Below are 27,268 nucleotides of genomic sequence, written 5' to 3'. Positions count from 1 at the left end.
ATACAATGCGAATATAGTAACGTATAGCTGTTGCTGTACTTACTGGGTTTTGTAGGATTCTCTGCGAACATTTCGTAGGCCAGTCGACTTCCAGGAACGGCACATTTCCTCTTGCAGCTGACGGCTTGACATGTGTAGCGTACGCGGCGACAGCAGCAGAACTTGGGTTTCCTCTGGTCTCCGGCCCGACTGCAGCACACGACACTTGTCAGCAGCGCAGGTATCGAGCGCGTCGCGTCACGGGCACCTGCTGCCTGTCGCCGCCGCCTGCCGCGGGGGTTCCCCTGCAGAGGCGCCGCCGGCTGACTTTTATCGCGGCATCGCTGGAGGGTCGTACCTTATCCTCGCACCCACATACTGCTGTCCACATCCTGCCATCCGGTAGTCAGGTGTCAGCACAGAACTGTGTACATTGTGACGATATTCCTGTGTTCTCTGCAACAGTCAGTTAATGCACGGTTACGTTCTAATCTGTTTGTGACATCAAAAGACGTTGTCTTCGGCGCCAGTATAGCTTGATCACCAACAGCCTTGCCTTGTTGAATACACCGGTTCTCGTTAGATCACCGACTACAAGCAACGTCGGGCGTGATCAGTACTTGGATGGGTAACTGCCAGTATGCTGTTGGCCACATGCTGCTGGCTATGCTGTTGGCCACATGCTGCTGGCTGCTCTCTTTGCCTTTCCGGCAAATGTGAGGATGGGTGGTGACCCAAAGTTCCTGATCAACTCTCCACAGTGTCTCATGAAGTGAGGGTATGTGGAACTATAGATGGTGATTCCTTCGTCAGATTGGAAAGGCAATCTCGGCGGCCCTCTTGGTGCTATTCGAAAAACGTAGCCTATGTACCGACACCTGGTTTCACTCTCTCCCTTCTCTCATAACCATCATAATCATCCAACACAAATAAGTCACCACACTATATACATACCAATTATGGCCACTTACTCTTATCAGTGTAATTAAACTCCCACATCTCACCCATTGTAAGCGAAAAATTCGGCGGATAAACCTACCCAGTAGTTATCATAATGTTGCCCTCACTAACTGCGTGGGAAGGACCTTTGAGCGAATAATCAACCGCCACCTTGTCTGGATTTTGGAATCCAGGCAACTCCTTAGTCGCTTTCAGTGTGGGTTCAGAAGACATCGCTCCACCTTTGATAGTCTGGCCCTACTGGAGGAGGCTGAACAGCAGGCTTTTATGCGCCGGCATCACCTTCTAAGTATATTTTTTGACATCGAGGCATCTTATCTTCGAGCAGCTTCATGAATGGGGTTTTCGTGGATGCTTTCCCATTTTTATTCGGTCCTCCCTCTCGTCACGGTATTTTCGTTACCGAGTCGGCGACATCCTGTCTGATCGCTTTGAGCAGGAGAACGGTGTCCCTCAAGCTGGTGTTTTAAGTGTGATTGTTTTTGCCATAACTATTAATAGAATTGCGACAGTAGTGAAAAGTTCTGTCCAGTGTTCTTTGTTCGTGGATGACTTCTCTGTGTTCTACTCTCCGCTGCTAACATTTGCAGCTACACATGGTGTCTCACCTAAACCTCACCGAAACGAAATTAACTGTGCCGCACGGGATTAGCCGAGCGGTGTAAGGCGCTGCTGTCATGGACTGTGCGGCTGATCCCGGCGGAGGTTCGAGTCCTCCCTCGGGCATGGGTGTGCGTGTTTGTCCTTAGGATAATTTAGGTTAAGTAGTGTGTAAGCTTAGGGACTGATCACCTTAGCAGTTAAGCCCCGTAAGATTTCACACACATTTGAACATTTTTTTTTGTTCTACTCTCCTTCAAGTCTTGCAACGACAACACGTCAGTTGCATCTAACTCTTCGACATTTTGAATGAATGGACGCAGAAGAATGGTTTTAAGTTTTCAGCTGAGAAGTCTGAGTTCTTCTTAACCGTGTAACTAACCACGTTACTACGGGTTATTCCTTATTATTGGGAATGGAAATACTTATTGCTTAATGAAATCAACGTGAGAAGAATAGGGTCGCCACCGACTCAAACCATACAACTAATCAAAGATTTGGTCGAGTCGGAAAATAAATTAATTTGATCACAGACCAAAAACTCACAAAAATGCATACGTTGTGAGGTCGCTCACAGCGGATACGATGTAATTAATAGTATTGCCCGTGCGCTGTTCACGACAATCAAACATTTAAAATAAAATAGAAAATGCTTGAACACTGCATAAGATCAGCTCCCAGCAACACACCTGAAAATATGACTTAATCTAAAGCATTTGTTATAAAATACAAGAGGAGACTAATCACTGGACATGTGCATAAGGAAACGCATTGGATGTGCTAATGGGAAAGCTACGAGGTGAGTGGCTTAGGCGCAAAAACGTAATCTCGGAACACAAGAGAAAATTGTAGATAAAATCATTTATTCCTAAACTAAGGATGTGAGGCATGTACACGATTCCTGATAACACGTGGTTTGTGGAGGCACAATTTCTAGGTATAGTGCCAAATTCCAACAATATCACATCATACAATCATGTTAACATTTTCTAAAACAAACATGCGATCGGACAGTTAGTGATGCCGGTAGCCCAACAACTATAATGTTCTACCACGTGGTTGGCTCCCCACGGACGAAAGACACGGAAAGTAAGGAAAATTTACGAGAAGGCAAGGCTCTAAATATTTAGAAAGGTGAAAGCTTATACAGGCACAGCTGAAGGCAAACAGACATTCATACAGAAGCGAGTGCTCACTTCTTATCGACACCTTTGTGTGGCGCTCTTCCGGCGGATCCAAGTCTGCTACAGAAATTTGCTAAAAGAAAAATCTGCCAAAGTTTTGCATTCCTTGCTGCGACAAGGCAAAGCAATCTTCCAGATTTGAAAAGCGAGACCAAAGGCTAACAGCTCTCCCCTCGCCAAGTAACAACGCGCCACGCGGTCAGTCTAACTCACCCTTCTTCGACTGGAGCACAGCTGTGGACGCTTCCCGTACCGGCGGCAGACTGCCTCCCGCTTCTCCAGCCTCTTCCACGCTCTGCGTGGACCGGAAAACCCCAAGATGCCATTTCCGCCACCAACCTAACGCAGGTGGATTTCTCACAAGTAGCGGAAACTTCTTTGCCGAATTGACCACTACGAGAGTTGGCTATTCTGTGCAACTGCTGCTGAATCTGTACGACTATCGCAGACTTTCTGCAGCAGACTACGCCACCGTCTAGCAACGTGACACACAACCACATTCATTCAATCACACAACTATGAGAGTAAAGAGAATAGAGAAACAAGGAAAAGAAAGAGAAATGGTAATGAAAATGGGCTACCGGACTAATGAAAGGTGGCTACAGGACCCTTTCAACCGTTGTCGTTTTAAATTTTCAACCGATAAGTTTGTGTTCTCTTTAGTCGTTCTCATTCCACGTTAAACTTTCCTGAGTTGAGGATGAAGGATACTGTTCTTAATTTTAAAGACACGGTGAAGTTTCTGGGCCTCGTATTTGACTGTAAACTCACATGGTTGCCACATATTAAGGAACTGAAATAACGGCCCCTTGAGGCTCTTAATTAAAATGTCTTAGCCACAGTACAGGGGAGCAGACAGGACTTTTGTGCTCCAGTTTTACAGAGCCCTTCTGCGTTCTCGGCTAGATTATGGATGCACGATGTATGGATCTGCGAGACCTTATTTAAAGATGTTGGACGTGGTGCACCATGAAGGATTCGGCTGGCCACTGGGACGTTCGGAATAAGTACCGTGCAGAGGCTGGTGAACCGCCACTTACATCAGGCGACGGCTACTTACGGTGCGCCAGGCATATAAAACACTGTCCACACCATACACACCTACATACCATGCCATTGCTCGGCCTCCAATGGAGAGGGTTTTTCATAACCGGTAACGAGCAATGAAGCCTAACTGGATTCGCGCTAAGGAATGCCTTTTATTGTTAGATGTGGGCGGTCTTAATGTTTTACATTGTGGGTGGAGCAGATTTCCACGTTGGCCCTTACTTATTTTAGACTTGATCAATTTCGAGAGTGATAGAACACCAGATTTTACTTTTCAATCTCTGTTTTTTAACATTTTACATATGGGTCACAGTTTCACGGTAGTGTACACTGATGGCTCCAAACAAGGGAACTGTCTTGGCTGCTCTGTAGTCTTCCCCGACCATGTCACCAGGATTCACCTACTTGATGAGTATATCGTTTTCTCAGCGGAGCTCCACTTGATCCTGAAGGCACTGGAGCTCATGGGGCGTATTCAGGGTAAACGGTTTCTCGTTTGCTCTGATTCCCTTAGTGCCTTACAATCGTTACAGAATTTGTAGCCAGCTGAGAAGTGGCCCAGCTGATATATGACCAACTATACTTGCTCCAACGGCAGGGGAAGCAGGTGTCATTCTGCTGAGTGTCAGGATATGTAGGGGTATGGGGAAATGAACGGACCGATCGGACTGCCAAGATGGCCGACAGAGAACAGAATGTGGCACGGTGTCCTATCCCCCTGCCGGCTGTCGTTTCTGCGCTCCATAGAAAGTCCACGCAGTTGTGGGCTGAGGAGTGACTTTACAGTAACGGACAATAAGCTACGGTTGGTGAAGTCAACTATCCGACCGTGATGTTCCTCCTGCTAGTTGTCCACATCAGTGACCCTCACATACCTTCAAATTGGGCACTGCCCTCTAACACATAGCTTTTTACTACGGCGAGAGGATCCCCATTTTCTGATTCTTCTGGCGTGCAAATCTCTTTCCGTCATATTTAACAGAGTGCTTTTTATACCGTGATGCAAGAGCAGAGGCAAATATAGGTGGGTATCCGCTCTCTGTTTTAGCTGATGATGAGACGAGTGTGACTGAAGTTTTAAAGTTTTGTGATTTCTCTGGACTCTGGCCTAAGCTTTTAGGCTGGAGGTTTCAATGTGCTACGTAGAAGGTGGCTTGACGTCAGTCAGTCACGTCCATCTGCTATACTGTTTTAACTCCTTATACCACTTTCTTCCTGGTGAGTAAATGTTTTAATATTGGCACGATACTTCGTTCCTTGCTTCCGTGTGGGTACACGCACAGTTTTCTACAATTTGTTACTTTTATTTTCCGTGCTGTTTTATACTCCTGTTTAGTGTACTTTAGCGAAACTCGTCTCAAACTGTTTTCGCGCGGGCGCTGGAGATCTTGGTTCAAATGGCTCTGAGCACTATGGGACTTAACATCTGAGGTCATCAGTCCCCTAGAACTTAGAACTACTTAAACCTAACCAACCTAAGGACATCACACACATCCATGCCCGAGGCAGGATTCGAACCTGCGACCGTAGCAGTCTCGCGGTTCCGGACAGAGCGCCTACAACCGCACGGCCACCACGGCCGGCGCTGGAGATCTTGCTGTCGTACGCGCATACCAGCATATCCACCATCAACATCCTCCTTAGTCTCAACCACTGCTCCTACTAGATTCCAGTTGGTGGACAGGAGCGCAACACGTTTTCTCAAGTCATGTCCTATTTGTCAAGAGATGGGTCCATTACTTGTTCGACGTCTTTATGCCTCATAAAATGTTTAAGCTTGAATTCGGGAGAGTCAAGCCAGCTAGCAACCGAGCTCTTTCAACAAGTTAAATATATGTATTAGACGGAGCTTCTAACAAGAGTCCCTAACATTTGAGAGAAGACAGAGATACATTTCGGATTCCAATACAGTTTTCGTATTTAGCTTGTCACCATCACGCATCGTGGCGTATACGACGCTACGGAGTAGAAACTTGTCATTTACTCAGTTAGCGTTATTGCTAGAGATACAATCGGATTGCTCTGGTAAGTTGCATTATTTGAATTAAAGAATCTCCCACTGTCAAAGACACTGATTATTTTCTTTCTTACATCAAGTGTGTCAACGAGCCGGCCGTGGTGGCCGAGCGGTTCTAGGCGCTTCAGTCTGGAACCGCGCGACCGCTACGGTCGCACGTTAGAATCCTGCCTTGGGCATGGATGTGTGTGATGTCCTTAGGTTAGTTAGGTTTAAGTAGTTCTAAGTTCTAGGGGACTGATGACCTCAGATGTTAAGTCCCATGGTGCTCAGAGCCATTTGAACCATTTTGTGTCAGCGACATTCCAGCAACGTAATGCATTGGCACATATTAGCCGAAAGATTGACCTGGTAGATAACGCTTACAAACTCCAGTAACTAAATGTTGAATGATACAATAGATCTAGTGTCTTTTGCATTTATTGCCATTAGAGTTCGCTCTATAGGTAATGTCATTTTGTTTTCGTCCAAAAATTCTTAATGTATCGGCCAATACTGTGTGTAAGTATTTATTGTGTGTGTACTCACCTGCTTGTGTACAGCATTTGTAATGCGGGGCGACGAATCTGCACGACATTTACCTAAAAAAATGTGAAAAACAGCATAAAAACAACATTGAGGCTGACCAGTGGATGAGACCACCAATCATCCAAACCATGCTCGTATTTGAATTAGATTTAACAGTCCAGCAACACAGCGCGATCAACTCTACGGGCAGAAAGAGCATATGTACTCACGAAACGGAGGAAAAGTCGGTTGGACGGGAGGTCTGCAGATCACGAACAAGAGGCACCACTTGCTAGAAACGACTATGCAAAAGCGTTTCTTCAAACGTCAGATTTCGAACCACTATCTTTCGGATCATCAGAGTGACTTGGACGCGTCAGGAATGTAGGATTACGAGGAGGGGACAAAAGGTGAGCCGGTCCGTGACCAGTTGTCAAATATCTCGGGCCGCCATATACAATGAGCAGATCTAGTCGTATTACTGGATCACAAAGTTAAGCACGCTCAATTTTGTCTCGGAAGGACCGTGAACACAAACCCAGAGAAAGACACATAATTGTATACATTTTTTTCAACAATAAATTACTAACAACAGTCTGAATAGTTTACAAAGTTTTCAAATGACAGTCCGGAACCGCGCGACTGGTACGGTCGCAGGTTCGAATCCTGCCTCGGGCTTGGATGTGTGTGATGTCCTTAGGATAGTTAGGTTTAAGTAGTTCTAAGTTCTAGGGGACTGATGACCACAGATGTTAAGTCCCATAGTGCTCAGAGCCATTTGAACCATTTTTTTCAAATGACAGTGACATTGGCACGTTACGAACGGCATAATCTCAAAATAAACAGTCCATGCGGCCTTCAAAGAATTCATTAACACACGGTGGGTACAGGCAAAATCTGAAACACACGTGCATTTAAAACATTACAAAACGTACACTGGCAAATAACCATTAAAAAGAAACTTACTTGGAACATACGTAGCCGATCCTAGGGTGAAAATAAAATTAAGTTAGGTGAGTTTAAGGACCAGTAATAAAATTTAATATCCACTGAAAATGTTATGCCCAGGAGTACCAAGCAAAAATCTTTACAGAAAACGCTTGCAAGTTATGTACAATCAATTTCGGCTCTGCACAGTCAGCTGACAGAGAGGCATTACAAGCGATCCGTAACCCTTCGTTACTTGCTTAAAACATTATAACCATTTAAATTCAAAATGAATTACAGAAAGTTTAACGGCGCTGAAATAAGTGAGCCAACGCAATAAGAACGTTTAAAACGTATTGTCGCAACGAACACTTAATGGATTTTAAACAATTTACCTCTGTTATGAAAACAACGAAATCTCAAATCAACAAAAGCCATAGGGCCAGCCATAATCAGGAACTTCAACACCCACACACACACACCCGAACGTCCAGAGCAGAAATGAGCGTCTTGTCCTAATGCCAGCGAAAAACTGTTTACAAGCAAACGCGACGTTCATCACACACTGAATTGCTGCTTTGGCCTCCCTCAGCAAACATATCTCGGGAAGCAGCATCAGCAGGTGACAAATATGGGGAGTGTTTGGCTTACAAATCCGTCTGGTGTTTCTAATTGCCGATATGCAGCTATTAACTAGTCATATCTGGCAACCATCCACTATGTCTTCCACGGTTATTCCACTGTAAGGTGCACCATATCGGCCAAGGAACGACACCACACATCCAGCTGCCAAGGCGCCACCTAACAGCTCCGGCAGGATCTTCCCTCAACTCACAACAACAGACTAGGCGGTGCAGACAGTACTCAATCGTCACATGCCGGCCGAAGTGGCCGAGCGGTTCTAGGCGCTTCAGTCTGGAACCGCGAAACCGCTACGGACGCAGGTTCGAATCCTGCCTCGGGCATGGATGTGTGTGATGTCCTTAGGTTAGTTAGGTTTAGTTAGTTCTAAGTTATAAGGGAGTGATGACCTCAGAAGTTACGTCCCATAGTGCTCAGAGCCATTTGAACCATTTAAAGTGAAACTGATGGTCACCTAAAATATCCTCAGTTCTTTTATCCCTCTTCTTTATATTAGATTTGTCAGCAGCTTGGGCCCATTACCTCTTAAACTCACTGTGCGATTATGCGATTATTATCACATAATTGCCAGTAAAACTGAAAACCCTATAAGAGTTAGCAGTCAAATAAAGAAATCTTGTGTTAACGATGAGAGTCGAAGGTTAGTTAGGTTTAAGTAGTTCTCAGTTCTAGGGAACTGGTGACTTCAGTCGCTAAGTGAACGAAAATGTGTACAATCTTACAGGACTTAACTGCTGAGGTCATCAGTCCCTAAGCTTACACACTACTTAACCTAAATTATCCTAAGGACAAACACACACACCCATGCCCGAGGGAGAACTTGAACCTCCGCCGGGACCAGCCGCACAGTCCATGACTGCAGCGCCTTAAACCGCTCGGGTAATCCCGCGCGGCACACGTTAAGTCCCATAGAGCTCAGAGCCATCGCCACATAGAGCAGTGCTGGCAGACGGAACCCAGAGACACTTAGCCGGGCCGTATGTGCTCCCGTATTTCGCAGAGTCGCGACTCCATTGTGTCCTACCGAGGCGCCTGAGACCTTTGACAATCGATCACGGACCGGCTCAAAAGTAATACCGGAATTTATAGAGAAACCAGAGCGCCGAAAACTCATTTTCTACTCGACTTCTGCTGCAGTGTGATGACGGTTCCTGACTCGAAAGGGAGAAAGTATTCGGAAGTGCAGAGGAGGAAATTCTGTTTGGTCAGAAAGTGTAATGATTTCTCGGCGAAAGAATGGCGCGGTTGGGGACGCACAGTGAAACAGCCAGCACTCGTTGATTCTGACGTTTCACTTTGCGTCTGACTCCTCTCGCGGAATAACAATGTGGCCGCAACCCCCAAAGAGGCTTTATAGCGGCGCGCGGCGGCCGCTGACGCGTGTGAGATGGGGTGAAGCGGGCTGCAGCGCAGCGACGGGGAGGGGGTGATTGCGGAGGGGAAGGATCCCATTTCCTCGGCGCCGCGGGGAGGAGAACCGGAGGCGCCGGTCGGAGGCGTCGCAGGCGCCCACGACGCCGCAGCCGCCGCCACTGTAAACTGGTGGGCGCGGTGGCGCAGCCGTCAAGCGCAGACCGCGCCACCGGCCAATGGCGCAGCTACCGCCGCCGGACATGAAAGAGCGCCCGGTCCCTCCTTGGCCATTGTAGCGGCTTTCCAATTACCGTCATGCATGCTGGCCGCCCCGCGACTGGCGCCGACGGCAATCTTCGGCACAAAAACCGCATTGAAATCACCCTAAATAATCTGCCTGGCCGGTTGGTGCGTTCCTGCAAAGTGGCTTCGGCCGCGGACGAACTTGACCGCTGCGACCCGCTGCTGCGTCGCTGGTCTACGATCGACTTGGGGAGTCCCTCATGCAGCGCTGCCCTTCCCCGTGGCCGTCTTACGCACCGACAGCATTAAGGCTAGAGATGATTATAGACTTTAAACTGGTTGGCGTCTGTCATTTAAGCTCCAAAGTTGTGACGGCGTCTCGACAAGAACTGTCTGCAGACAGCCGCCACAGCAGTCAACTCTAGACGGTGATACACACCGCTTTGATCTGTTAGTCTTCTAAAAATATCACATAAGAAGTGTGACGTTCGTGAAGGTTATACAGGGTGTTACAAAAAGGTACGGCCGAACTTTCAGGAAACATTCCTCACACACAAAGAAAGAAAATATGTTATGTGGACATGTGTCCGGAAACGCTTACTTTCCATGTTAGAGCTCATTTTATTACTTCTCTTCAAATCACATTAATCATGGAATGGAAACACACAGCAATAGAACGTACCAGCGTGACCTCAAACAATTTGTTACATGAAATGTTCTAAATGTCCTCCGTTAGCTAGGATACATGCATCCACCCTCGGTCGCATGGAATCCCTGATGCGCTGATGCAGCCCTGGAGAATGGCGTGTTGTATCACAGCCGTCCACAATACGAGCACGAAGAGTCTCTACATTTGGTACCGGGGTTGCGTAGACAAGAGCTATCAAATGCCCCCATAAATGAAAGTCAAGAGGGTTGAGGTCAGGGAGCGTGGAGGCCATGGAATTGGTCCGCCTCTACCAATACATCGGTCACCGAATCTGTTGTTGAGAAGCGTACGAACACTTCGACTGAAATGTGCAGGAGCTCCATCGCGCATAAACCACATGTTGTGTCGTACTTGTAAAGGTTCATGTTCTAGCAGCACAGGTAGAGTGTCCCGTATGAAATCATGATAACGTGCTCCATTGAGCGTAGGTGGACGAAACTAAAATGAGCTCTAAGATGGAAATTAAGCGTTTCGGGACACATGTCCACATAACATCTTTTCTTTATTTGTGTGTGAGGAATGTTTCCTGAAAGTTTGGCCGTACCTTTTTGTAACACCCTGTAGATCTCTATGTCTCTTTGGATGTGCAAAATTCGCTCTTAATTTTAATTAAGGTTCAAAAATGGCTCTGGGCACAATGGGACTTAACTTCTGAGGTCATCAGTCCCCTATAACTTAGAACTACTTAAACCTAACTAACCTAAGGACATCACACATATCCATGCCCGAGGCAGGATTCGAACCTGCGACCGTAGCGGTCGCGCGGTTCCAGACTGTAGCGCCTAGAACCGCTCGGCCACCCTGGCCGGCTGTTCGCTATCAAATGTGCACTACTTTAAATCGGTCTACAGGCCAGCCTCACAATTAACACATTCATAGCCTGCCGTTGTGGCCGAGCGGTTCTGGGCGCTTCAGGTCGCAGGTTCGAATCCTGCCTCGGACACGGATGTGTGTGATGTCCTTACGCTAGTTAGGTTTAAGTAGTTCTAAGTTATAGGGGACTGATGACCACAGCAGTTGAGTCCTAAAGTGCTCAGAGCCATTTGAACCATTTGAACACTTTCAGATACTGTGTTGCCGCTGCGTTCACAGTTTGTCTTCCGAATGGCTGGTAACGATCCTGAAATACTGTAGTTAATAACACATCGTGCTTTCCTTTACATTACATTGGCTATAATCACATCATCGCTGCTGAGGCGATAAACCCTGATGTCCTTCCCTTCTTAGCACGGTGTACAGGCGAGTGGTTCACCATTCTCTGCATCTGACACTGCAAAGTACCAACGCCACGTTACCGTTCGACTAGCGTTCACATAGATTTAATGACCACTAGCGGAATAAATTGTCATCATCCCATGACAGTGGAAGTAGATTTTATACATCAAATGCACTGACAGTACCTGTGACTATACAGACGATTCTCTAACTCCCCAATTCATCTATGCGTCTCTAAAAGAAATTGCCCAATAATGTACCTACTATGTCTTTCTTTCATCATGAGATATTTTGGATTCAGTTTTAATTTTTCTACTAGAAATGACAGGGTTTTAATTTTAAATTTAATATCATTCGTCGGGCTCGACGGAACCATGTGAACGAAAGTTATTTGGTCACGGAACGAATCAGTAGATAATTCACAGGAAGCTGATAAGAACACTTAAAAACAAAAGAAGACAATAAAAATTAATAAAAAGGCACAGGAAGACCTACAATAGTAAATATAGTAAGTAGCACGTTACAGTACAAGTTTCTAATCTGCTGTAAGGAACCCATGTAATGAATGAAAAAAGTGTGTCACAGGGAAGTCTTAGATCTGAAAATCTGAGGTTCGACAATTGTAGGCTTCAGTTCTGCTGAAAATGAAATATATATAATGCAGTTGCAGTTAGCTTATGTAAATGCTGTTCCATGAAATACAAAATTTTGACCGTATTAATAAATTTGCTTTACTCTCAATTTTGATCATATAATTACTAGACAAAAAGCAGTCATTATTCCGTTCACTGGTTGAACACTTCAGTCTTTGTCTAGGCAAGGTCATATTGAAAGCGGTTTGTCATTTCCTTTTTTTGAACTGAGAATAACCCTCTCCAGTCATATACATGCAGATCTACAAAGTGGGGTGAAATACAGTTCTTTGTGGTAAGTTGTCTTTTTTTTTATACATACGAGGAGTTTTAATACGATCAACAAGAAAAGTCAACCTAGTCATGCTGAAGCGGATCGTTGCTAATTTGGGCGTCTTTGTAGTAGTCTTTGTCTTTCATAATGATGCAACCTAAAGATTCAGATTCTGTGATCTGCGGTCTCCATGGTTTTATCGCTGGCATTATCAGTAACTTAATAATGATGCATTCCTACATAGTTTTTCAGCCTCCTAGCATTACCGTTATGTGTCCTGTAGAAAGCGAGATTGTTACAGTGCTTGTCCCATCTGAGGTGTTCGAGGACGGAAGATGAAGCCGACCGAGGTGGCCGAACGGTTCTAGGCGCTTCAGTCCGGAACCGCACGACTGCTACGGTCGCAGGTTCGAATCCTGCCTCGGGCATGGATGTGTGTGATGTCAAAAATGGTTCAAATGGCTCTGAGCACTATGGGACTTAACATCTATGGTCATCAGTCCCCTAGAACTTAGAACTACTTAAATCTAACTAACCTAAGGACAGCACACAACACCCAACCATCACGAGGCAGAGAAAATCCCTGACCCCTCTGGGAATCGAACCCGGGAACTCGGGCGTGGGAAGCGAGAACGCTACCGCACGACCACGAGATGCGGGCTGTGTGAAGTCCGTAGGTTGGTTAGGTTTAAGTAGTTCTACGTTCTAAGGGACTGATGACCTCAGATGTTAAGTTCCATAATGCTCAGAGCCATTTGAACCATTTTTGAACGGAAGATGAACTGTTGAAGACTTCTTACTCCAGGAGTCGCCTACAATGATTCTTGCGAAGCACGTAGAACTTTAATAATGATTAACAAACTAGTATTAGAACCCCTCTTCTACAGTGTAGCAGTCGTCCGGAGTACCTTAGCGTTAGCTTTGTTGAGCCTCGCTGTTTAATTTTTTCCGTTACCCACAATATCCAATTTATGTTAACTACTTTTATGGACGACCCTGAAGGCTTCTGCAGCGAAAACGAACACAAAAATATTGCAACTATGCATCGGGTCACAATCTCAGTGACTGATTTAGGAAATGTTACAGGCAAGTAATGAGGATACTGTCTACCTAACATATTCAAAATAGTATAATTGCAAAAAACGAAGTAATTAGTTAAGTTCACTCTGTAATTTAAAGGACAATTGTTCCATTTCCTTTAAAAATACAGTTTTGGATCGAGGGAAGTATTTTCGTTTAGAGCTGCATCTGAGTGGTAAAATACACTCAAATGGTCCGGCTTTCAGTTCCTGCCAATTCGACTGTTTTCTATAAACGCATGTATCGGAAATTCGAACAATATGTATAACAAACTTACACGTTTAAATGATAGTTCTTGTGAGTAATACTGCTGAAGTGATTCGTTGCATCGTAGGAAACCACGTCAATCGATACAACCAGGGGCATTAGACTGATTGATTATATGGCTTAGGGCTTCACGAGTGTGAATTGACGAAGGGAAGGAAGGTTAGAGTTTAAAAGTCCCGTCGGCGACGAGCCGTTAGAAATGGAGCACAAGCTCGGATTGAGAAAGAATGGGGAAAGAAGTCCTTTTCGAAGGTACTATCCCGTCATTTGCCTTAAGTGATACAGGGAAACCACCGAAAACCTTATGTTGCTGGCCAGACGGTGATATGAACTACCGTTCTCCCGAACAGGAGTTGAGTATGTAATTACTGGGCGTCTTCGTTGGTTGACGATATGATTTTTATTTGTACGTATTTGAAACAAGGCATTGCTTTGCTATTGCTGAGAAGTAGTTTGTTCTGCTGTAAAATGAACTGTGAAATAGTGAAAAACAAATGAGAAATGGTACTGTGTAGTTAGTTACAGCTGAATGTAATCAATTCACATAACACGTTCTGTGGTCAACATCTTATCACATATGTATGCCTGTTACACGGCCTGTTCAAATGTTTCTGTGAGCGATGTTAATGTTGCTTAGTAACAAGAAGCACTTGAATTAACAAACTAGGGTAGGCCGGATATGTCGGTGCTCAGAAGACATTTCACTCGGAATGTATTAAACATTTTTCAGTGTGCATAGACTGACAGTCAGTAACACAACTGTCGACTTAATTCCAGGGACACACCCGAACAAAGGTTACACTTTCATGGAGCTATATTTGCCTATGCACAGAGAGTAGTATCAAAAACAAATGATAACAATGCTATTTATATCCAATTTCGTTTTATGGTTACTAGATTTCGACACAAAGCCCACAACACAAATCAGTGGATTCACGGAAGTGAGAAAGGACACAACAGAAATCAACTTTACGAAAGCAGAAATTCTAGACAGGCCAATGTTTCGAAATTAGATTATAAGGTTCGCGAGTTTTCAGGAAAACGTCAGAAAGCGCCTCACTGTATGCACAGATTAAAATAACACAGCCAAAGCAGGAAGAAATATTGGAAAGTCCAAAAACCTGAAAGAATATATGATGAGGTAGTTACATCACGTGGTCCATGAAAAATTCATGTTGACAATTATTACAGTAAAGTAAGAATTTAGAGGCACGGTGACACGTAATTACATGTAAAACTAAAAGTTCGCACAGATAGAAGATATACAGCAACAGACACTCACTAATGCGAACCGTTTTCGCTGTTAATCTATCCGTAACGTAAGCCTTTACACTGAAATATCACCTCATATGTCTTGTTGAAAACAATCATCTTTCTGTTTTCTGGCTTCATCACGTGTGTTCACTGGGTCGGTATGTTACTCTGCATTTCGCAGTGTTAATGAGAGGATATGGCCGGATGCCGCTCCTGTCGCGTGCCAACGGGTGCGTCTATGCGGGCGGCTCTTGTAAACAATAACCACGTTGTCTGTTAACAACGATCTGTAACTGAATAAACTGCCTTTTTGTTTTCAAGTTTCGTTATGCTATTTAGAACCGGGATAGAGAATAACATTTTAATTTACCGTCAAATTCGATACTATTTGGGACAGTGGTTGACACCACTGTGGTGTTACGGCATGTTATCTTTCAGTGTGAAGCAACAACGAACTTCTCGGTTACAGCTGTACTCACAGCATATGCGGATTCCCAACCTATAAAGAAGCTCTGTCGACAGGAGGCATTCGCCTCTTCGGGCGAGACCCTTTCAACCCTTTCAACGCTACAGCAATTCTAAACTAACTAACGTGAAAATATTACATCACGACTTGTGTACCTGGAGACCCAATTATGCAAAAACTATCAATTAAGACCGTGTGTGACTTATGGCATGACAGAATAAAAGGATTTTATCTCCATGTATCGAATTACACGCACTTTATTGCGTCACCGCTGCTTCTCGAATGCCGGCATAAAAGAGTCCGTGTCACTTAACTTTTAAACGTTTAACTTTATGGCTGAGGAATGCTAATGAAGACGCCTCCCAAGGGTAGCGAGGCATAAGGTTGGTCTCTTCTTCAGCGAGAGCGAGCCGCGGGCATGAAAGGGCGTCGCTGGGACCGATGAGGTGGCAAACGTATTGGTGCTTCCTGCGTATTCAAGCCGCCCTTTAACATACCGCGGTGGAGACCCTTCCGTAGCAGTGCCGGGGATAGCAACACTGGGACGCGTTTGCCAGGCGAGGACCTTGGGCGCAAGCACTGTCATCTTTTCTTTTTTTGCTACATAAAGCCCCAGTGCGCCGTGATTTAATGTTGTGATGTGTGGCCGTAAAGGGAACTGCAAATCTTCGTTATGCGGGGCGGCGCGGCACGGAATACGTGAACCACTTCGTCGACCGGCACGCCACTGCATGGCGCCGGCTGCCTCGACCGAGAAACGTGTCGCAACAGTCTAATTCCGGGCATCTTTCCATTCTGCCTAATAACAGATGCACCTGGTTTCACATTGAGCGCTGTACTGTAATTTTTCTGTTTCCTAGAGAAGGGAACAACACGGAAGCGAATAATAGCTTCGTGGGAAAGAATTCGATGTTATCACAGACTAAGCGTGCTCGTCAAGAAACGTCGACTACGTAGCGAAAACCGGTATTCGTCTGTGCTTATTTGTAGCAAGGAAAGATTCCTTCTCTGAACCGCTGATTTTCTTCCTTGCGGATCGTTATACGCTGCGCTCAGACGACTGTTTAATTCCATGGGAAGCGCACTGCATACCTGGTTTCCTTACCTCTTTTTTTCCGAAAGAACAGTATGTGTAGCTGACCTCTAGGGTCAAAACATTACACCTTATCTTTCCAGTACACACAACATAGATATGAAAATCTTTTTATGTTTTACCATGATCTTACTTTTTAACGTACGTGCTACCACACAAGCATACTGTTCTTTTTCGACACTATTTATTAGTGACTGTAAAAGGGGAGGTGGGGGGGGGGGGGAATCGGGAGCAACAATTGTTTAGCAGTACGATAGTTTTACTGATATTTCGTTGGTACTGTCATTTACCAGGGCAGCTTGCAGCCCTTTGTAAACGGTCCACTCACAATAATGTTACCAACGCATATTTTCGACGTCAACGCGCAATAACCACTCACAGACTGCAGGTGGCAGCACTAGCAGTGGAGGGTATGCAAAGCATGGTCAGGGAGGGTTGTCGCAGAAAACACTGCAGTCGTTGTCATAATGCGGAAACGGAGCGATTTATCTGAATTGCAAAGGGGCTTCATCATTGGCTGTCGCACTATGGATGGAAGCATTTACGAAACGAAAAAAGTGGCTCTGAGCACTATGGGACTTAACCTCTGAGGTCATCAGTCCCCTAGAACTTAGAACTACTTAAACCTGACTAACCTAAGGACATCACACACATCCATGCCCGAGGCAGGATTCGAACCTGCGACTGCAGCGGACGCGCGGTTCCAGACTGTAGCGCCTATAAGCGCTCGGCTACCCCGGCCGGCTTTACGAAACGAGCTAAGTCAGTAAATTGGTCGCGCAGTGATTAAAGTATACGCTGTATGGCAAAATTCGGGGTGCACTCAGCTTCGTGATGCCAATTGAGGAGCTACTCGACCGAATAGTAGCGGCTCCGGTTAAAGAAAACCATCATAATGACCGGGAGAGCGGTGTGCTGACCACACGCCCCTCCTATCCACATCCTCAGCTGAGAATGACACGACGGTCGGATGGGCCCGATGGGCCACTTGTGGCCTGATGCCTGAGTGGTTGTATGGAAAAATGGCAAGTTTGCGAAAAGGGCGCCGAGGCAACAGTGGTGCACCACGGGCTACAGATAACAGGGATGAACGACGGCTGCCTAGACGTGTACAGCCAAATAGATATGCACCTGTTGAGCAACCGACCTCCCAGATGAACCATGGGGCTACCAGCAGTGTCTCCTCAACGACTGTTCAACGAACGTTGCTGCATGTGCGTCTCTGTAGAAGGCGCCTTGCTGACTGCAGTTCATCGACGACGAAGTCTGGAAATTACACTCAAACACAGCAACTGGACCTCCACTGAGTGACAACTTGTTGCCTTTTCAGGAGGCGAAGCACGTTTTATGCTCCGAAACGCCTGAAAGGAAACACCCTGCAACAATAATCGAAAGGGTGCAGGCTGGAGGAGGGATCGTTATGGTCTGGGGAATGTTTTCGCGATATTCGGTGGATGATCTCTTCATTCTGGTAGTCACAGTGGATCGGTACAAGTAAGTATCTATCTTTGGGGACCCTGTCCACCCCTACATGCAGTTAGTTTCTCCTGGTTCAAAATGGCTCTGAGCACTATGGGACTCAACTGCTGAGGTCATTAGTCCCCTAGAACTTAGAACTAGTTAAACCTAACTAACCTAAGGACATCACAAACATCCATGCCCGAGGCAGGATTCGAACCTGCGACCGTAGCGGTCTTGCGGTTCCAGACTGCAGCGCCTTTAACCGCACGGCCACTTCGGCCGGCAGTTTCTCCCGGGCACGATGGCATCTGCCAGCACAACAATGCAACGTGACACAAAGCTCGCACTGTAAGTGCGTGATTCAGAGGTCACAGGAATGAGATGGCCACAAAACTCCCCGGATTTAAACGCAATCGAAATCCTGTGGGGCCACCTCGAGCAGACTATTGGTACCATGGATCCTCAACCGAGAAACGTAGCGCAGCTGGCCACGGCACTGGAGTGCTCAAGGCTCCACATCCGTGTCAGTGCCTTCCAGAACCTCACTTACTCTCTTCGTGCGCGTTTCACAGCGGTTCGCGCTGGTCCCATCGGGTGTTCCATGGCTGCAAGTAATGAATGACTGGCATCGATCCAAGCTTCATCTAGCTGCACCGTACTTTCGAATTTCGCACTCACAATTCTGCGCAGATATCTACACCGTCATGCACAACACCTCTCTTTCCCATTAATTATTTTGCCTCCGTTAAACACTGAAGAGTTGAAGCCTTTATCTTTGAGCATCGTAAGCAATATACATGTGGTTCATTTAGAAAGATGGTCTTTCTAAAGCGACATGAGTAATTTGGATAGCGTGGGGTGTGTTTCTAAGTTCTAGGAGACTGATAACCTCAGCAGTTATGTCCCATAGTGCTCAGAGCCATTTGAGCCAGATACGTTGGGTGAGGGGGGTCTGAAGAATATATTAGATTATACAGTTAATACTAACCCTGAAATTTTGTAAGTAGTTTTTTGCAGAGTAATTTGCGTTTATATTCAGAAGACTGCCACTTTAGATATTTTGACATTTACGCACGGTGTTCTGTCAGTCAGATAAAGCGGTCATCATTCGTGCTGTCCTCCTTTGAATACTTTCTGTATTCTCTGTTCATCGTACTTGTTATATATAGGTCGCACACTTGAGCAGTGTCCGAAAATAGGGCACACAATTTCTCTATCTCTCTCTCTCTCTCTCTCTCTTTTTTTCTTATATATATATATATATACACATGTGAGACTCAAAAGTATAGTGTGGCTAGATGAAACTCGGATCAGTGCCAGCCATTCATTACGTATGGAATGATGGAACGCCCGAGGGGACCATGGCAGTGGAAAAGGAAGCACTGTTCAGTCACAAGAATATGACCACCTGTCAAAAGCGTGAATAGCCACCGTTTTCAGCGCGGACCGTGCACGAAGGGAGTGAGTGATGTTCTGGAAGATACCGGCAGGGTACACAAACTCCATCCCGGCGGGGAAAGGATAGTGGCAGAAAGTGCATGCACTCTGCCACTGACATTGCCAAATGCAATATTTAACATGCCGATCCCGCCAAGCCAGGGGATAGAAGCTAGGAAAAAGAAGGAGATTTAAAGATAGCTACTAATTTTTGTATCGTTTTCGAATTTTATCATGATCCGACAGTGTTTGTGCAGCCTTTCTTTTCAGACAGTACCTCACTATAGACAACTGCATCATTTGCGAAAAGTAGTCGTAATAAACATGAACACCAAGGGTCCAAGTACGCTGTACGATATATCTCATATGGTCCTTTCCTGGTCGGAATATCACGAAATCTTCACGATGCGTGACTTTTAAGTATTGAATCGGGGACAGAGGGGACAGGCAGGCGCTATCTTGCGGTGGTAATGGGCCGTGCCGCGCGGTCGCAGCTGCGCACCTGAGAGCCGCCAGCCGGAGCGGAGCCGGAAGCTGAGCCGCTGGACCGCGACGGGGAGCGCGTGTCCCCCTCCCCTAGCGCCCGCGCAACCCCCTCCCGCGACGGGCCGGGCGCCTTGGAGGGGAGAGACCACGCCCCGCGCAGCTTCCCCCGCCGCCAGAGCGTCCCGCGCCCGGACCGCCGCCAGTGACCGCCCAGCGCCGCGGCGCTGCTCGCAGGACCCCGTGTCGCCACGCCGCGTCAGCACTGTGCGCCTACGCAGACCGTCTGCTGTCACCGTCGCCCCTTCTGCCGGCTGGCCGCTTCCGCCGCCCACCGACTGCTTTCCGGGTGACCACTACCGGTGTCATGGCAGGTAAAGGAAGCCTGCCCGCCCGCTTCTACCGCATCCCACGTGCCGGCCCGCCAGCTGCATTGGCGCCGACTCCTTCGCTTTCCGAGTGACCACTACCGGTGTCATGGCAGGTAAAGGAAGCCTGCCCGCCCGCTTCTACCGCATCCCACGTGCCGGCCCGCCAGCTGCATTGGCGCCGACTCCTTCGGGGTGTTTTCGTTTGCCGATGTCGAAATACGGCGTGCAGACGAAGGTCTGACTGCAGAGCTGATTCGAACGGGGAAAGAGCATCATTTGCGAAGTCCTCTCGTCTCCGCGACCAGAATGATTAATACACCCAGGATCCTTTACTGAACCATTTCTTCGGTATACTACGCTCATAGTGGAAGCGCCAGTGAAATCATGCAGTGCAGTGATGTCAGTGTTTGAACTAAACCGGATAATACATCAAAACACTCACCTCAAGTGTGCATTACTCGCTGCTAACTTTTACAATAAAATATGAACGAAGGGTGCATCTAGTGTTTGGTCGGCGAGAATGCAAAAGAAGGTGAAGCAATCGGAAAAGACCACATTTTCTAACTATCGTTCGAATACTCCTCATGTCATAAAAATAGTGTGTATCCCACGTTATGGACGTTTCACGCAAATTCGGTTCCTTTTTGTACGTCAGATATCCACACAATTATCAACGTAGGAAGTGTCTCAGGTTTTCGGTAACATCCTTACGGTTACATGAACAAGTGTCTGACTCTCTATGCATATAGTTCTTTACGCAGAAATATTCTGTATTCGCTGCTTCCACGTTATTCGCCTCGCACAAGCGTCACAACTTTTGCTACTGCTTGAATACAAATACGAAGCAGATACGCAATGGTGGATGTACAGTGCGCAGACTAAAGAAGTGACCTTAGTAAAACACCGGACATCTGTCAGTGCCCGAAGTACCGTAATTGGTCCACAGAATGTGAAATGTCCATTTAATATAAGAAATCAGCGGTCCCCAAGTAAGTTTACAATACCCTTCCGAATTAAGTTTCGCTCTTTTTGGTGCTTCACTCCTTGTCAGGAGACAGAAAATTACATAGTACTATTGGTCAGATTTAAAACTGAGTGATTCTAAGGCGAGGAAAACTACCCTTACCTTCCTTACCGAGTCAGATATCCACAAGCGCCTCATATTTCTCTTTGCTCGTACCCTCTTACAGTCGGAAAGAATCACACTCAAAAAGTGAAGTATTCGGGATATGGCGCAGTATCTTTCCCATTTTATAAACATTCAGGTCTTCTACACGACAGAAAATAAACACATTGCCTTCCACAAAATATGAAAATTGTCCCGTAAATCACAAACAGAACCTGGCACACAATCAAAGTAAAGCAGTTCTTTCGACGCTTTGCGTGACTCTCGAAACTGTAACTGCCTTTTACATCTGCAAGTCATTTATCTGCAGGGGGATACGTTTCTTAACAATACAATTAGTACTTCCGGTACGTCTGAACTATTGTTCAGTTACATCGCAGTACTTTCATTTTCGAAAGTGCAATGAACCTGATCTGTTTCACGAAAAGTGTGCCAGACTTTTGTGTAAGGGAAGTCTGCAGTCTTATCCCTGAGAACGGTGATCGAAAAGTTACCGAATGTCTCTCGCAGAGTTAAATAAGTATATTGTATCATTAGGTATTTGCAATGCGCGTAATGTACTCACCTCGCAAATGGTTGCTGCTAATTGCATGCCTAGACGGCCTCTTGCGTTACGTAGGTTTGTTTACACACTTCACCGTCATCCTGTAGTGCTAATTGAGCTGTGAATAGACACTTGCGATAAAATCAGAGGATTTCGCAGCATTATAACTACACCAATTTTACCCTTATTTGTTAGTTGTTAGCTTGAATTAGAGTTATCCTCTCAACACCATTTTTTTTTTTTTTTTTTTTTTTACAAAAACGTTTTGCTGATGTTTTGGAGTGTATAACTGTCATGTCCACTAAATATTTGCTAGAGGTTGAACAAAGAAAGCAAATGTTAAAGCTTGTAATTCTTCTCCGTAAAATATCGGAAAGTTGCATTATAGCAGGCAGACTAGATCGCGTCTGGCCGTAGTACATCACGGAGCGCAGCGGTAACATGGATAGTCTTTTCCAATTTCATTTTCACAGTCGGGCGGCGTTATATCTAAAGTATAAATTCGGTACTTTGCTAATTTCCCATGTCTTTTTGTACAGGTGGTGGACGAATACCTGGCAAATGAGATTACGAAACAAATTTTGAGATAGTTTAGATAATCAAACTTGTCTCACCTTCTTACTTGAAAACACAAAATGCTTAATATTCAAATTTTTTTACAACTTTTGAATCTTTTGACACAACCTATTATGTAGGTAAGTGAGCGCCGTGTGTTACCAGATATGCTTACAGTGATATCAGGAAATGAAAACCTGCCAGTTGTATGCATACGCTGGTGACTGTGCGAATGCGTTATACGTTTACCATTGCCCTTGATAATTCATCGCAGGTTCCAGATAACTATTGTCCGCAGCATATAGCTGTCGTCTCCGCAGGATCTCTTTGTGGTAACTACAGTACGTATTGATATCTACAAGGAGGGGACATCATTATTTGAAGATCTACATTCGTTTCTTCCGTTAGGACGATCCATTAGATACCGACAACGAATGATAATAACGAAGGAAACTGAACTCAGACTAGCCTGAGAGTCGGCGAATAGACTACACTCAGTTTTGAGCGCTACGTATCGCACCGAAGTAATCGTCAGCAGACACGCTGTCTGTGGTGGCCACACACCGTTCTGCTCTCAGAAGGGCGCTTCCTCTCAGTGCCCCAGTACAGAAACTGGGCAGCCGCGGCGCACTGGAACTCCGTCGCCACGACCAATTCCTTCCTTAATTCTTTTCGGACTTAGAGCTTCCTAGCAAAGCATGACCGGCAAAGCATCAAAGATTAACAGAAGTTTAGTATTTAAATTAGCCGTGACAGGCTAAAAGGAAAATTAAAGTTGACGTCTCGACGAGGTCATCAGGGACGAAGCAGAGCCTCTTTGGACAAGGAGAAAAAAAGAGTCAAGAAAATTACGCGAAACTTAAAACGCGCGAGCCTGATGGGTAAAAGATGTAACATCTGTGCCTCTACACGGCGCATGCGCCAGGTTTTTAAAAATCTGATAGTGCCATAATCTGACAGAGAATCCTGTTTCACCGTCATAAATTCCACAGTCTTGATCGTTACAAATAGTTACTGCAATACGAGAAGGTCAAATGCTGATAATTAGTTTACAACGTGGAGAAATAATGACAGAAGTCCTAAATAGGTCTGAAACTTGCACAGCTTAACGGTGCCCAGACGAGAAAGTGATGATGACAGACTCTTTCTCAAGAAAAAAGGTCCATATTTCATCATAATAGATATATTGTCTAATTTCCAAATTTCCCTAGCTTTTATTCCACCAGAACAACAGAAAAGATCTGTCAGCTTCACTATTTCATATTTGAATTCGCCTTCAAACATACAAAGAACATGTTTAATTTTGTTATCAGGCGGACATCTTGATAATCCTCGTGACAAAAAGGGCGCAGCCATTCTCTTGATTATGAAAAATATTGGAACTCTTATAAGTACATTCGTTTCCTTGCCTCGAAACAGGGAAGAATTTAATCCAATGGGCAGACACTTCGATATTCACTTGCTGCTTTAGTTGTGACAGTAAGTGTAGTTATTTCGTGAAATCTTTCCTACTGTAACTATTGGGTACTTTCTGACCTCTACTGTCACGGCGACAGAATCCTCTCCGTGACTTACTTCCGACACAGTGACAGATTATAAGACATGTAACTGACATGCAATCACTGCCGCTGGGGTGAGAGACCGTGACGTTACCTGCAATAACTCTCCTGTTTTACTTGGCTGGCTTATGGTGCAGGACCAGTCTTGACTATGAACCGACTGCTTACTGTGACTCGGTGTTTCACTGTGTCAGGCATGACCTGTTGATTTAGATGCTACGGAGTGCTGTGCAAGTACTTCCTATTAGATGATTTCCTCTACATGCTATTTGTACACATAAAAAGTTTTTCTTTCTACAAATCCATTACTAAATCACCGAAAGAAACAAGAGTAAACTGTTATGTTAGTGATGTTAATTCTAGAATTACAGCGACAGAATATCAGGTCTATTGAAAACATACCGTATCCTTTTACGCACATAAATGTCATAGTACCTCAAATGTGCTCAGTAGCAGTCCTGAAAGCAATTAATGTTGTGCATTTCCAACCAATCATCTTGGAACTATTAAACTTCTCATGTTCATTCTTCGAAAGAACCATGGCTAATGTAATAGAGAAAATCACAGTGAATTTCTTGCCTACAGATAACATAAGCGATTAAAAAGTTCTCAGTAGTGTAGGTTTACTTACAACTATTTATAAAAGTAACACAGTTGACCATTACAATATTATTTTCTTCCAATTACAAATAAGTACAACACCACTATTCTGTGAAACGCTCCACTGTAAGTGGTCGTATTTATAACTGTATAAAGAACAACGGCCTCGAAATACGCGAATTAATCCTGTACCCTCCTCTGATATTTCCTTATATTTTTGCTCGCCTGGTACAGAAATAAATGGTAACTTTTCAATACTAGTGGTAGTAGATAGCATATCCTCGCTTTCCCCTGTCACCCACGCTGCCTGTGAAGCTTAAGTAACAGAGAGTCTCTTATTAAGTACTTGTTAAGATGCATTCCTTTGTAGCTGCCGATTTTTCAGTTGCAATAGCTGCATGAAAAAAGTAGGTAGCTGTTTCGTGAGACAGTAATTGCTTCAAGAAGTTTAGACTGTTTTAGCTAATTACTGCTTTTATTAATTTTATTTTCGCCCACCACAAAGTATTTGGCGTCATATAAATAAAATAATTTTAGTAAAATTAAGTATGAGTCTAATATATTTTGCTGTATTTTACGACGAAGTTTGTTTAGGATAATTATCTCGTACTACTCGTCAAATCAGTAGCATCCGATTGGCACGTGTTATATAACATCCCTATGTAATAAACTGCGTCTCCCTTCATGACTTACGTTTCTGGATGCTTTAGTATAAAAATGCGTACATATCATGATGGGGAAGTTTAACTACGTGTTAGCGTTACCTGCTGCGTAATTACGGTAGCAAAAAGGATGATACGGAATACAAAATAGAACATTTGAATGAACATGACTGTGGTGAAAAGAAGTAGGATGTAGGACTCCAGATGCATAAACTGCATTCTATGTGATCTAGTGAGCATCGTAACTGTCAGTTTCCTTTCAACAAGAAGTACCCATTTTTACGAAAATGTTAAATGGCAAATGTACCTTACGGAAGGAAACAACGTGCATTTGAGATTCGGTAGATTTATGTCTGTCTTTTGCACCATTTTGAATGTAGTTTCTTCTTACCGGTAACAGATGTTCGGTACATGTTACAGAATGGAACATAACACTGCAACATGTTTGTAACTGTGAATGTGCCGTTAACTCGTCCCGCAGTATTATGCGACTTTATCTTCTTCTTGCTTTTTACATTTTCTTGGCTCTTGCGGGAAAACACAGATGACTGCTCACTCTGGGAAGTACGTAACTGTTGATAATTACCTAAAATTTGACGCGTTAATTTTATATATGATCAAGGATGCCGTTCATAAGGCGCCTCAAACAATTTGCCGTGAAACATCTGTCTCACACCGTCTCTAATGAGTTCGTTGTCGACGGGATGTTAAACACTAATGTCCTCCTCCTCTTTCTCCGTCCGTCTCACAGGCAGAAATCAATTTTGAAACGGGTGTAATAAAACCGAAAATAAAGATTGCTATCGTAATGGACTTATATTTATATTTAGAATGTGATTTTCTTTACTGTTGTAGAATTCAAAATGACTATTGAAAGATTGGCAAGAGACATTGTTTCCACCTACTGTAGCATCGAACATTAGCTTCAACTTGAGCAGTTGCATTGATACAGAAAGGAATATCTCTTCACTGCTTTCATCCCGATTTTACCACTTTCACCGATCCGTATCTCATGATCCGGTCTATAATGTGTCAAATATTTTGATGATTAATTTTCTGAAAATGATACTAACGTCTTTGTCACTAGTAAATACCAAAGCTACGTTGTTTTGTTTCTAAATTTGCTAATGACTTCGTGGAAGTCCTTAGTTGGTAATTATATCGAAAATTTCCCTGGCGTGAATACAGCATATTGGATTAATAAGCGCTGTGCACAGTCGACACACTTTGATGCGGTTGTGTTATGTTTTTCGTTGCGTAACGTTGCATTTATCGGCAGCTTGTGAAAGCATATTAGCTATGACAGCTATGGTCAAGACATTTAACAGCAGATTTGTTCTGTGGAGTATGTGCACCAAGGGCAAATAGAGGCTTCTCGGCCTGATGAGCTTTGATAAGTAGATAATGAAGTTATTAGACGAAATAAAACTCTGCAGATTCGTTTGGGATATTAGTTACTTCTTTTCCTTTACGGTTTACAATTCCGAGAAATGATTCCAAAGAAACTAAATTTATAATCTCTTTTAGTCTACATTCTTATTTTTGTAAGAAATGTAGTTGATGTGTTTTTAAAAATGTAATTTAAATTACATTGTTAGTGGTTATATGATTCCATTGTGCAAGACCTGTATTTATGCTCGGTGTGCGCTATCGAATTCTGTTAACTTTCCTCACAGCACACAACGAAACACCATCTTTTATTGACTGGAACACAGTGAAACTGAAAGTCATGGTATGAGGGCTATTCAGAAACTAATGTCCGATAGATCGCGAAACGGAAGCGACAGTGAAAATCCGATGAAGCTTTGCACAGGTGTGTTGGGGAGTGTCTTTAATATCGCGGCACGTCACTTTTTGCCGTTCTGAGCACACAGTGAGCATGTAGAGAGCGTGGAACAATAATGTCTCCTGCCAAGCATGGGTGCCCCTTCAGATGTTTCGCCTGATTTCATGCAACCCCATACAAAGTATACATTTCCTTCCTTATGACAATTTCTCGAACGCATACTGTAGGGGAAATG

The sequence above is a fragment of the Schistocerca piceifrons genome, chromosome 2 (genome assembly GCF_021461385.2).
Source record: "Schistocerca piceifrons isolate TAMUIC-IGC-003096 chromosome 2, iqSchPice1.1, whole genome shotgun sequence".
Lineage (NCBI taxonomy): Eukaryota > Metazoa > Arthropoda > Insecta > Orthoptera > Acrididae > Schistocerca > Schistocerca piceifrons.
The sequence above is the reverse complement of the archived record's forward strand: the minus strand, read 5'-3'. Positions refer to the sequence as shown.